This window comes from Lissotriton vulgaris, chromosome 7, assembly GCF_964263255.1.
Source record: "Lissotriton vulgaris chromosome 7, aLisVul1.2, whole genome shotgun sequence".
Classification (NCBI taxonomy): Eukaryota; Metazoa; Chordata; class Amphibia; order Caudata; family Salamandridae; genus Lissotriton; species Lissotriton vulgaris.
Genome location: NC_141695.1, coordinates 1,223,778,224 through 1,223,792,411, shown reverse-complemented (window position 1 = coordinate 1,223,792,411; position 14,188 = coordinate 1,223,778,224).

Sequence of the window (14,188 nt, the reverse complement as noted above, 5' to 3'; positions counted from 1 at the left end):
AAAGTAGAGTACTACAACATTTATTAAAAGATGGCAAGAAATATAAAAGAAGATCTGGATTTTATAAAACGAAAAAATATTAAAAGTATAGTCAAAAAGGCTTTTGAATTGAAAAGAAAATTGTTCATTTTAGTTTTAAAGAGAATGCGAACATTAGATAAACCAAAGCATTCTATGAAGGATAAAAGGAAAAGGAAAAGACTAATCAACAGTACTAACTTTTTAAAAAAAATATTGGGTGAATGGAAGCACACTTCTAGTTCAGAACCTTTTTTAATAAAGAGAGCTATTTTCAAAACAATACATTAGCTCACCCAGTTGATACCCGTGGTCATTCTTATGAAGTGAAGAACAGTTGTGCAATTGAAGAAGAAAAGATGGTTTCGAGAAATGTGAAAAAAGTGGTAGCTGAAGAAGTTCAAGGGAGACGTTCTCAAGCCCCAGTGTATACATGGGATTGTAGTAGTATTTGTAGTATACAACAGGAGTCTATTGATATTTTACAAAATTTCGTATGAGAGTATATTAAAAAAAGTATTAATTAAAAGATTAAGATGTTGCAAGGACTAGATCCTTGTAAAGTGAGAAAAAATACTGGTCTGCAAGGTCATTCTCTGGCATGTTTTTCTAGAAAAGTGTGTCAAAGTGTTTTTCATCATTTGAGAATGTTAGCAGAACATCAATCTGCAATGCGGAAGTAAGTAAGAAGATTGTACTATGTAAAAAGTCTGGCATTATTTTCAAGTGAAATAATCAATGCTCTTTTGCATGACACAGTATCAGATGTAAAAAGAGTTTGTAATGATATTAAAGTTTTGTTACTTCAATCCTAGAGAAGAGTGTACACAAAGTGAGAGTTTGATAAGTGTAGGTGTTGAAAAGGAGGTGAAAGATAGTACTACTGAGAAGTTTGTAGAAGAAATTATGGTAAGGTAATTTGTTCTGAAAAACCAAACTATGGGGCCGATTACGATGGCGAGTGGAAAAAGTCCACCCACCATCGTTGGTGCAAAAGGGACTACCCGCCATAGGTGCAACGGTCCCACAAAACGAATTAGGATGAGCCCGCCACACTGGCGGGCGCATCCTGCATTTTAACATTGCGGCAGGTGGCAGCACCCGCCACAATGTTAAAAAACAAGTTTTGCATACGCATGTACAATGTGACAGGCACCGCATGGTGCCTGCCACCTTGTACATGCATATGTAGGGTGGTACCATAGGTACCCCCCACGTTTAGCATCACAACCCCCCCACCCCCTGGGGGCACGCAAAAGTCCCCCAAAGGCATTCCCTGCCTGTCTTTTTGCTGCAGCAGTGCCACCGCAAAAGACAGACATCAAAATGCCCACGGCGGTGCGTGCACGGCCCGCTTCAATTGCCCCATGGTACCGGGTCCCGCAAGGCAAGCGGAAAATGCCTGCCTTGTGGGACCGGTGGAAGGTCTTTCCATCTGCCGCAGTACCTTTCCCATTCCTACCGCCATCCTAATTTGGCGGTGGAAATTTTCAGGGTGATGGCGGGAAATCCGCAACCGCCGGGATGGCAGTCCTCACCACCGGCTCGGCGGTGGCATATTTCCCGCCATCGTACTCGGCCCCTATGTTTGTATTTGTTGTCAACATACTCACTATAGAAATCAAACTAGGAATGTTGATCTGCATTTAAAAAGTGATAAGTAGGAGGAATTTGGCACTTATTTGTTTGTTGAAGGTGTTTATGAGTTGGGTATTGATCAACGTCATTGTAAATATTGTTACAGCAAATTAGAAGAGAACAAAATGCCAGCTAAAGCTGTACATAAAAATCTAGAGTTGGCAGCTATTCCTGCAGAACTGCTAGATTTAAATACGTATACGTTTATTCTGATTCAATCTGTGCACCCATTTCAGGCTATTGTTCGTACATTCTGATTCAATCTGTGCACCCATTTCAGGCTATTGTTCGTACAGAGCCTAAAACAGGTAAGCTGCCTCCATCAGATTTACAAAGAGGCTTAAAAGTAAGAGTTATGTATTTACCTTTAAATTTAAAGAAAAATATTGAAACTATTAGTGTAGAGAAAGAGGAAACTGAACCTGTAGGTATTTTAGTTAATGGTGTTCCAACAAAGAGTCGAAAAATATGGCAAGAGTTTGTAGATGCCACCAAAGTTCAAAATACTCCGTTATATTTAATAAAAACATCTTTATTAGAAAAATGTATATCGAGAAGAAGAAGAAATAGTTTTAAGAGATGATAGTGAAATTTCAAGTGGCCAAATTGAAAAAGTGGACTTCTCCAGGAATGAAGAAATATATGAACATTATAGTGTACATACTTTACATTCAAAGGAATTGATTGGAAATACTATTGAATTATTCCAAATGAAGAAAGCAAAGGGAACTCCTGTGAGTGTTTGGGAAAGAAGTTTAGAAGCCTGTTGTTTTCCACAGCTCTTCCCCACTGGAAAAAGTGGACGATATGATGAAAGACCTGTGCAGATTCCAGCTTCAGAATATCGTACAACAAGATTATATTCAGAAGATCAAAGATTTTGACAATCTATCCCATATATATTTCATATTTGGTTTGAAAGTGACTTATCTGGACTATCATATGCTGTTAACCACATATTAAAAACAGGAGTTCATGAACAAAGAACAACAGAGAGATGACCATTTAGAACCTCAATCAATTAATTTGATGGCGTGTCAACGTGGTACTAATGAGTATTGGTATAGTCATCTTGGAGAACTTAAATATATGTTAAGGAACTTAGGAACCCCTACATGGTTACTTATGCTAAGCTGCGCTTACTTCAATTTCTTCGAGAAGCACACTCAAATATTAAAAACATTGAATTCAAGACCGCTGGAGAACTGTGTTTGTTGTATCCTGTAACTCTGTGCAGATATTTTAATCATAGGTTTCACGCTATTACATATTTTATCTGCAATAAAAACAACCCACCTCTTGGAGAAGTTATTGATTTCTTTTGGAGAAAGGAGTACCAAGCTAGAGGTGCTCCTCATATACATATGCTTTTGTGGATCAAGGATGCACCTACATTTGTAACTGATTCTAATGAGACTGTTTTGTCATTCATTGAAGACTATGTTACATGTGGGATTCCAAAAACAGGAGAAGAACATACTTCAAGATAACATGTTTTACGGTTTCAAACTCATTGATATGGGAAATATTGTCGATGAAAATACAAGTCAAAGGAAAAATGTTATACAAAATGACGTTTTGGATTCGCACATCCAGTAATTTCCAAAGGAAGAGTCAACAGTTTCATGTCAGCAGTGAGCATACTATTACTCAAAAATCTCCAAAGAATACTTACAATATAAAAAGAAGTGAAGATTCAAAGTAATTTAATGATTATAATCCAGTGATTTTTAAGATCTGGAATGCAAATATAGATACCCAGTATGTTGCAGATAATTTGGTTGCTGTTGCTCGCTATGTTACGTCATATATAACAAGACCTGAAAAGACAGAGTTGAAAGAAATGTGGGAAGGCATTTTACAAGATAAGACTCTTAATAACAAATTGTACAGCTTTAGTTTGAAGATGCTTTCCCATCAAAAGATTGGATCCTACAAATGTTTGGGTCGGTTGACATCTGCAAGTTTATATTCAAAGTCAAGTAAAATCATTTGGGTAAGTCTAGGTCTTTCTGCAACACAAAATCAAATATTGAAATCTGTACAAGAACTTGAATACTTAGCATTAAATGAACTGGAAAGTACATATATTGTTAAAACAAATATGTTGGATACGTACTATCCTAAAAAAAGTCCTCATCTTGATAACATATGTCTCTATAAAGTACTGCAATATTACAGCTTTAAGAAAAATATTACAGAAAATATAAATGAAGAAAAATATGCAGTCATTGGATGTGATGGGTGTTTGGTGAACCATGCCAAAGGAAATCTCATAAATCATAGGAAACTCAGTTTTAATACTGCAGATAAAAGGGAATTTTTCTATTTAGCACTTCTGCAACTCTTTAAGCCTTGGAGTACTGAAATGAAATTACTTGGAGATTTTCAGTGCTATGAAGTTTTTTTTAATGCATGTAAAGATTGCATTGAATGTACAGTTTTTCTAAATTATCTACAAATGTTGAATGAAGAGATCGAAAAAGAAAATGATATTGCAGCTGAAATTGCTAGAGACAGTTCTCAAGATAGTCAAAGTTCTGTTCCACTGAGTCAAGATCCACTAGGAGAAGCAATTCTTCAAAATGAAGAAGCGGTATCCATGAGTGAAGTAGAAACAGCAATGCAACAAGCTCAACAGGATATAATGGAGTTAGGAAACTTGGAACTAAATATTGAACAGAAAGAAATATATCAACAAATTACACAACAAATAGACCATGGATTACTTCATGAAAAGATAATGCAACTGCACATCATTTAAAACTATTTGAATGTACATAATTGGTCAAGATAGTACAGGAAAAAGTTTCTAATTCAAGTTTTGACCAGTTATCTACAGACAACCACTGAATCACATTTATCTTGTGTTGTAACCGCTCCAACTGGGTTATCAGCAGACAACATTAAAGGGATTACGTTACATCATTTACTGATGTTTCCAGTTGAATATGAAAACCAGTTGGAATATCACAAGCTATCTGGAGAAGCTTGTTATTAAGTTTTAAGGGTACTAAAGAAAACGAGCTTGCCTTTGTGCATTTAAGAATGCAGCAGAATTTTAAAACAGATTATGATGTCTAATTTGGAGGAAAACATGAGATTGTATTTGGCAACCTACTGCAACTTACGCCCGTAAAAGGGCAACCATTTTTTAAAACACTTGTGCATGAAGACACCAGGAAATCTTTGGGAAGTATTAGAAACATTTGGTCTCATTTTGAATATAAAGAACTTTTTAAGAAAATGCAACAAGCAAGTGTTGAACATTATGGAAGCATTCTTCAAGATATAATAATTGGTGTATTGAAAAAGCACGGTAAAGAAGCTTTGCAAATTTGGCTACTTATAAACTTTTTTCAAAATGAAAATGTTGCTCCGTAAATAATATACAAAAAAATTGGAGAAAAGAAATCTATAATTTGCCCTAATGCCTATACTGCAAGAGTGTTCCACATTCAATCAAGAACTTTTGAAGTTGGAAAAACAACAAATAATGAAAATGGAAGCCATTGATAAAACACAAAGGAATTACTATTATTTTGTCAGAAAAAATTAAATCAATATTTGATTTTTTGGAAAAATCTATATCTAAGACTGCTGGTTTAGAAGAGAATTTATATGTATGTGAAAATTGTCGGGTAATGAATTTTACGCCATAATTTGGATGTAGAAAAAGGTTTCATAAATGGAGCAATGGGGAAAGTTGTGGATTTTGTTAATTATCCAAATAGAGATGGAATTTAATTTTTGAATGTTAAATTTGAACAGATTGAAGAGGTAAACCAGATTGGAGATTGTGAACAAAAGTCCTGTGCACACATTTGAGGAAATCAATTCAAAATAGACCACATGTATCGGCAATATTCAGTCGACAACAGGTAGTAGTTTTTCTTTGCTTTATGTGATAATTGGTCCTCCTTCCAGAGGAGACACCAAGAATAAACCAGCCGACACGTGTTTGTCAAGCGGGTAGTTACCCGTGACTCTTCAGGGCTCAAAAATAGGCCAATCTACGTGGTATCGGGGAACCAGTGATAATTCCAACCCGGTTCAGTATCCTCCAGTCTGCCATCAGTGGCTTCTTTTCTACAGGATATAACCCTATACTGAACCAGGCAATCAATGCCCATGCACTTAGATAATCATGCAGGCACTTCACATGTACTCCTGTTATCAACCAGTCACTACTCATGTACTCCTCTATTCCCCCAAACACTAGCCAAGGACTTATCCCATCACTCCGCCAATGCCCAAGCACTTACATAATCACCATGCACTATCCTTGTATTCCTCTAATCATCCAGACAGTACCCATGTACTCATTCTATAAACTCATGCAATTACCCAGGCATTAAGCATGCACTTGTAAAATCAACCATGCAATACCCATGCACTTAGATAATCATGCAGGCACTACGCATGTACTCCCGATATCACCCAGCCACTACTCATGCACTTATACAATAACCCAAACACTATCCATGCACAGCTACAATCATTTGTGCACTACCCATGCAGTCCTCTGATCACTTAGGAAACACTTATTCACTCCTTCAATTAACAAGGCACCACCCAAGCACTCCAGCAATCACCCTGTCACTAGCCATGCACTCCTCCAATCACCCAGCCAGTGCCATGTACTTATTCAATCACTCCACCAATACCCAAGCACTTATAATTCACCATGCACTATCCTTGCATTCCTCTAATCATCCAGGTAGTACCCATGTTCTCATGCACTGACCCATGCACTAAGCATGTATTCAACCAAGCATCCAGACTAAACCTATAAACTCATGTAATTACCCAGGTATTAAGCATGCACTTGTAAAATCAACCAAGCAACACCCATGCACCTAAAGAATCATGCAAACACTACACATGTACTCCTGCTATCACCCAGCCACTACTCATGCACCTATGCAATAACCCATGCACTACCCATGCACAGCTACAATCATTTGTACACTATCCATGCAGTCCTCTAATCACCTAGACACTACTCATTCACTCCTTCAATTAACAAGGCACTACCCATGCACTCCAGCAATCAACCTGTCACTAGCCATGCACTCCTCCAATCACCCAGCCAGTGCTATATACTTATCCAATCACTCCACCAATACCCAAGCACTTATAAAATCACCATGCACTATCCTTGCATTCCTCTACTCATCCATGCAGTACCCATGTATTTATGCAATGATCAAGGCACTATCCATGTATGCAACCAATTATCCAGACATTACCTGTAAACTCATGTAATTACCCAGGCATTAGGCAAGCACTTGTAAAATCAACCAAAGCAGCACCCATGCGCTTACGAAATCATGCAAGCACTACAGTTGTACTCCTGCTATCACCCAAACACTACTCGTGCACTTATTCAATAACCCAAGCACTATCCATGCACTGCTACAGTCATTTGTACACTACCCATGCTGTCCTCTAATCACTTAGACACTACTCATTCACGACTTCAATTAAAAAGGCACTACACATTAACTCCAGCAATCACCCAGCCAGTACCATGTAGTTATCCAATCACTCTGCCAATACCCAAACACTTAAACAATCACAATGCACTATCCTTGCATTCCTCTAATCATCCAGGCAGTACCCATGTACTCATGAAATGACCCAGGCACTAACTGGGAGAAGTGTGGCTCAATGATTAGAGCGGCAGACCCTGATGCAGAGGTCCAGACCGGGACCAGGGTTCAATTCCCCGCCTCGGCGGGTCTTGGACTCAAAATTCCACGGACCTGATAATTCTCACCTCGGTGCCTATTCCAATCATGGATGCCCACTCTGCAACTCTGCGGAATAGCTTGCTTAATCTCCACAACTGCCCCCACAACGCTAAGGATGCCTGGCCTCCACCTTGGGAGTTCCCAGGAGTGGACGCCTCACAGGGAAAGCCAGGATGGGTTCCACAGCGCTATTCGTACAAGCGCCTTGACACCCTTGCGGGTGAGTTGTGCGCTATACAAGTATCAATTTACATTTACATTTAACCATATATTCACCAATCATCCACACAATATGTATAAACTCATTTTGTTACCCAGGCATTAAGCATGCACTTGTAAAACCAACCAAGCAATACCCATGAACTTAAAAAATCATGCAGGCACTGCAAATGTACTTCTGCTATCATCCAGGCACTACTCACACACTTATGCAATAACCCTGGTACTATGCATGCACTGCTCCAATCACCCATGCATTACCCCATGCACATCTACTATCACCCAGCCAGTACCATGCACTTACCCAATCACTCCGCTGATACACATTCACATATAAAATCACCATGCAGTATCCTTGCAGTCCTCTAATCATTCATGCAGTACCCATGCACTAATTATAGACATATCCATATATTCCACTTACTACAATTCATACACAACACTTACATTTTTTCTTTTTTAAATCAAATAGGTAGTTCTGCGAAGAACAATTTTTTTCTTTTATACTTTTTTGGATTTTTAAAACTCTTTTAAAAAATGTTTTGATTTTTTTTTGTTAATCAACAAAAAAAATAGAACCAACAAGGAAAACAAATAAAACATTTTTCAATTAAAACTCATTGCATAAAGGAAAAAAGAAACAAAACGAACTCAATTGCATTAACTGACTGCTCCCCTACACACAGTGATTTTTCACACTTCAAGCAGCACTGCTTCACTCGAGATAAAAGTGGATGAACATTGATGAGGGACATTGTTGTACCACTAGAAGAGGTACTGGGTCCACCCGTGCTGTTATCAGCAGCATAATTTTCTTGCTGGTGTAGCAGTTGTTCTTTTGCTAGCCGTAAAGGGTGTATCATCTGGAGGTGTTTCAACATAGATGACTTACAGCAAGAGTACTTTTTTACAGATCTACAGCTACAGATAGTACAGCTTCGCAGATCGTACAGGTTACAATGTTACCTTTCTGGCATTAATATTTTTTCTCACCAGGTGGGATGCTGAAAAATTGCCAGACAACTCTCTCAAATCTCTCCTTCCTGGGCTCTTCAAGATATTCCTCATCCTCTGGTGGAAGCTGCTATGGTGGTTCTCCACATGCCATTTCTACCAAGTGCATAGAAACATCAAACAGATGTAAAACAGAGCCTTAAAAAAGAACAGGTCTGTCTCCTTAGATGGTCCTAAAAGAATGAAAAAAATTGGGTGAGGTCCTTCAAGTTGTAGAATCAAATGTGCCTCTAAACAAATGAAAGTCTTTCTTTTGAAGTCATATGGGATTCGCACACCGCGCTCACAGTTAGCTAGCACCCGTAGCGACTTCCAGAAAATACATTTAAAATTAATATTTCTTTATTACACTTACATAAACTTGATATTTACAATTAACTTTATTCATGTCTTGGTATAATATTCATAATAACAGTATATACATATACTTTTAAACCTTAAAGATTTGCGATGGATTCGCGCACCCAGCGCAACCGCCAGAGCCACGTACGTGATGTTACGCAGGGCCGGACCCACACACTCGTTGCTGACGAAACACACATCCTACATGACTTAACCAATATGGCGGCAAAATACTTTGATTCGCACAACCATCGAGATAGGTAGACGATCGGTACGCAAATCCATTTTTTTGTAAAAAAAAAATATATTTCTATTTTAGAAAAGAGAACACATTATTTTTATAAGAACCTAAAAACTAAAGAAATATTTTCTGAACATTATACTTAGAAAATAGCATTTAAAAAACAACCATAGAAATTCACTGAAAAAAACATAGGTTACAGGGACGTTATAGCTAGAAATTAGCATTTAAAAAACCTTTGAAATTCACTGAAAAATCCATAGGTTTCAGGGACGTTATAGTTGTAAATTAGCATTTAAAAAACCTTTGAAATTAACTGACAAAACCATGGGGTAAAGGGACATTATCGTTAGTCGGACATTTCATTCGTACAAAACCAGAAACATTCGGCTGTTATAGTTAGTTGAGCTAACTTTAACTCGCGCACCCACAATACACTGCTGATGACATCACATATTACTTCACTCATGACATGGACAGTGATCTCCCTGAGGACATCACTGATTACATCTCAAATCACATCACTGATGCTTTGGTTTAGTATGCGTGAAATGTCCAACTAACTATAACTTCCCTGAAACCTCTGGTATTTTCAGTGAATTTCTAAGTGTTTTTGAATGCAAATTTCTAACTATAACATCCCTGAAACCTATGGTTTTTTCAGTTAACATATATATATTTAACTATGCGACACTGTTTCAGCAAAACTTTCAAATATGCTATTTGCGCCTGTTTTCAAGCTAATGGTACTATAGGATTTTAATATGCTACAAATTACAACCACATATGGAACTTGCCAAAGTAAACAACTATGCTGATATCGAGGACTCAATGTCCCATCATGCACTGAAATCGCAAAGCATTAAGCATACGTCCACTAGGGACAACAATGGAAATGAAAGATGCCAAAACTAGCGAGATGTGAGCTGTCATTGTGGGGGTTGAGCTGCTCAAGAAGAAGGGGATTATATCCTTGAAACGTGTTGGCTGAAATTAAATTGAAGGGGAGCAGGAAAATAGACTGCATCTTTACTAGAGCATTGCTGAGTACCTTCTCATGTTCTTGGCACTTCTTGGCTAAACATATATATATATAAGGGTTAGCATTTACAAAACCTTAATTTACTCGCACAAAACCATAGAAATTCGCATATATAGTTAGATGCAATAACTATATATCGCGCACCCGCAACCCACTGCTGATGATGTCACATATTACATCATTCATGACATGGTCAGTGACATCACTGATGACATCACTGATGACATCTCAAATGACATCACTGATGACATCTCAAATGACAACATCCAGTGACTGTATGTTTCTGTAAAGTTAAAATATGTCTTACATATTGAAGAATGAGTGGATGTATAAGTGTTTGGATGAAGGATTTAGTAGGTGCATGACTGACTGTATGAGAGAATGATTAAATGTGTCTCACTGAGTGCATGGGTTAGTGACTAAACTGTCTTAATTTGTGCATCATTATTACTGTAGTTCTGTAAACTGCTGCATGTGTTGATCAGTAGCTATATGAGTAACTATATGGGTTATTGATTGGTTGCCCAAATATTTGTATGGAAGACTGAGTGTGTGTGTGGGAGTGGCTGAGAGGTGTGTGACTCTGTGCATAGATGTGTGAGCAGTTGATTCAGTAGATGTATGGGTTCAAAAGTGCATGTGAAAACAGCTGTATGGGCGGTTGACTGTGTGCATGAGTGTATTGGTGAGTGAATGGATATCTCAGTGCTACATGTCAAAGTAACTACATATGTAAAACACAGTACATGTAAGAGTTGACAAATAACTGTGCATAAGAGCCAGTGAATGTGTGAGTGGCTGTATGGATCATTGTGAACTTGTATCAGGGATTGTATAAGAGAGTAAATATCTATTAGTATATGTTTGATTAAGTAAGGTGTGTATAACTGTATAGTTGAGGAAATGGAGGTGTGATTGATTCTTTGCATGACTGACTAGGTGTGTGAGTAACTCCATGGATGAGTGACAGTCTGTGAGAGTCTGTTTACACTTATTGTATCTAAGGTTATATTAGAGTCTGAAGAGGTTGATCGTATTATCACATGAATGATATCATCAGTGATGTGATCAGTAATGACAAATGAGATGTTATCAGTGATTTTAAAAGTGATGTCATTTGAAATATCATCAGTGATGTCATCAGTGATGTCAATGACCATGTCATGAATGATGTCATTTGAGATGTCATCAGTGATGTCATCAGTGATGTCACTGACCATGTCATGAATGATGTAATATGTGACATCATCAGCAGTGGGTTGCGGGTGCGCGATATATAGATATTGCATCTAACTATATATGCGAATTTCTATGGTTTTGTGCGAGTAAATTAAGGTTTTGTAAATGCTAACCCCTAACTATATATGGCCTAAAACCTATGGTTTTTTCAGTAAATGTCAATGGTTTTTTAATAGCAAATATCTGTAGCTGTAACGTATATTTTTATTCTAATTCACAAATATTTTTTATATATATTTGTATTATATTTTTTTAATTCAATTTATATTATAGTTTAAATTATTTTTTCTTGTTTCGTTGCCGGTCCGCAAATCGGTAAACTTTCCGTTAGTGCAAATACCGACTTAGAAATGCACATCGTGACGCGTCCCGTAAACGCAACATATCGCGTTACTAAGTAATGCCCCTTATGACGTGCTGCGTTAGCGCACCCGGAAGCGTTCTGGAACGCGAACAAAGGTGCAAAACGTAAAGCCCAGGAATCGATCCAAGGCGCGGTGCGGAACGTAAGCATAACAAGTCATGTGACTAGTTAATAAAACTTTTCATTGGTTGATTTTACTTTTAGTTTCCTAATGATGGAACGCTTGATCATATGACGTTTAACAAACACTTTTCATTGGTTTAGAACATTTTGTTTTCTCAAATGATGAAAGTCCCACCTTTTATCCTCACACCGACTTTCATTTTTATGAGAGAAAGACCTGTTTTTGTTTGCATGGCATTTGTATTAGCTGCAGCTGGTGGATCTCCACCACCTCCACCACCACCAAAGAAGAAAGGACCGACTAGCCAGGTCATCTTCGACCAGGAAAGAAGAAGAAGAGGAAGACGAGGAACAGGAGCAAGGGACAAGTGGCTTTCTGAAAGAAATGCCAAGAACGTCCCGTGTGAAAGTGAATTTTATCTGGCAATTTTTTTCTTTTCCTTCTCATGAAAAGAAAGTTAATGCTAGATACGTTACCTGCCTCATCTGCAAAAAAACACTCTCGAGAGGGACCGAAAAAAAATATAGCTATGGTCATAATACCATGCATCGGCACATGGAGACTTGGCACCCTCTTAATTATTCCAAAGCGCAATTTCGAGATTTGGTGGAAAACCCCCGACCGTCAAAAACATCCACCAATGACTTTACAATAAGTGAGTCAGAGGCAAGGGAAATGGTTCCAAATCTGCAAAAGAACTTTGTGCACAGGAGATTGACTTGTTTAAAGTGTGGAAAATTAATTTCATGCGGAGAAATTAGTATTACTTTAATAAATAGATCATTTGAAAATCATCAATGTCCAAAACGTCCTAGAAAGTAATTTTTTTTTCTTGTTGCTCCTGTTGAGCCCTTTGAAGTAAATCATTTTTGTTTCTCCTTCTTCCAAAAAATTCAAAAAAAATATAAAACATCAAAAATAATAAAAAAAAGTTATTTTCAGAACTACCTTCCCTTTTCAAAAAAAATTGCTAGAATGTTTAGCACTCTAGCATCCTCTATTTCTATTGATACGCTTCCCGGTTAGCTTTCGAGTACGCGAACCGGGAGCGAAATAAATAAAATATTTTTTTAAAAAAGACGAATTAATAAACAGAGAGTAATGTGAAAAGAAAGAAAAATAGAGTGAGTAACACACAGTTACTGTAGAAAGAGGGACTGATAAAAGAAGTGAAAAGAGTAGTATAAATAAGTAATAGAAAAAGAAATGAAAGAAGTAGCAAAGACAGGAAACTAAGGGTTAAAAAAAAGAAGCAGAGGAACTAATAAAAGTTAAATCTGATAGACATGTAACGTAAAAAGTACTAAACGCTTACCTTATAATTGTCATTACCGTACTGTATTGTCATTTTCATACTTTTTATCTGTGTAAGAAAGAACAAAAAAATTTAAATTAATACAAGATGGTAAAAAAAGAGTGAGCATAAGACAAAATGAATGTTAAATGTTAAATGTGGTATACTAGTAAAGCGTACAGCTGACCCAGCAAAGAAGCGTCCTGGCGCTGTATTTTACTGGGGAACCCATCCTGGCTTTCCCTGTGTGATAAACCCTCCTGAGCATCCCCAAGGTGAAGCCAGGCATCCCCGGCGCTGATGGGGCTGTTAGTTGAGATTAAGCAAGCTATTACCCAAAGTTGCTGAGTGGGACCCATGGTTGGAGTAGGCACCGAAGCAAAAATTATCGAGTCCGCTGACCAAGGCCCAAGATCCTGCCACGTCAGGAATTGAACCCTGGTCCCAGGCCGACCTCTGCTTCTAGGTCTACCGCCTCTAATCAGTGAGCCACACCAATCCATATACATATTACAAAATCACAATTCAAAGTAGAAAATTAATTAAACATATTTAATGGTTTATTTTTGCTGTTATCAGAAAAAATCAAATTTCACTGAAAACAGTGAGTTGAAGGTATTCATCATACAACAGCGGGAAAAAAAAACACAATCAAAATGATTGTGTTTAAAAAACCCAAATAATATAAATAAGCAGAAATAGGAACTTCTCCAAAGTAACTTACTTTCTATGACGTCAAAGGATATCCTATAAACAGCTTATACTCAGTTGTGCTGTTACTATTTTCTGCCCGCCACTTTCTGAAAGATAAACTCAATTGTTTTAGGAAAACTGAGACATACAAAGCAATTTGAAACAGCACACTAAGTTACAGCAACACCTAGAATCATTGAAGTC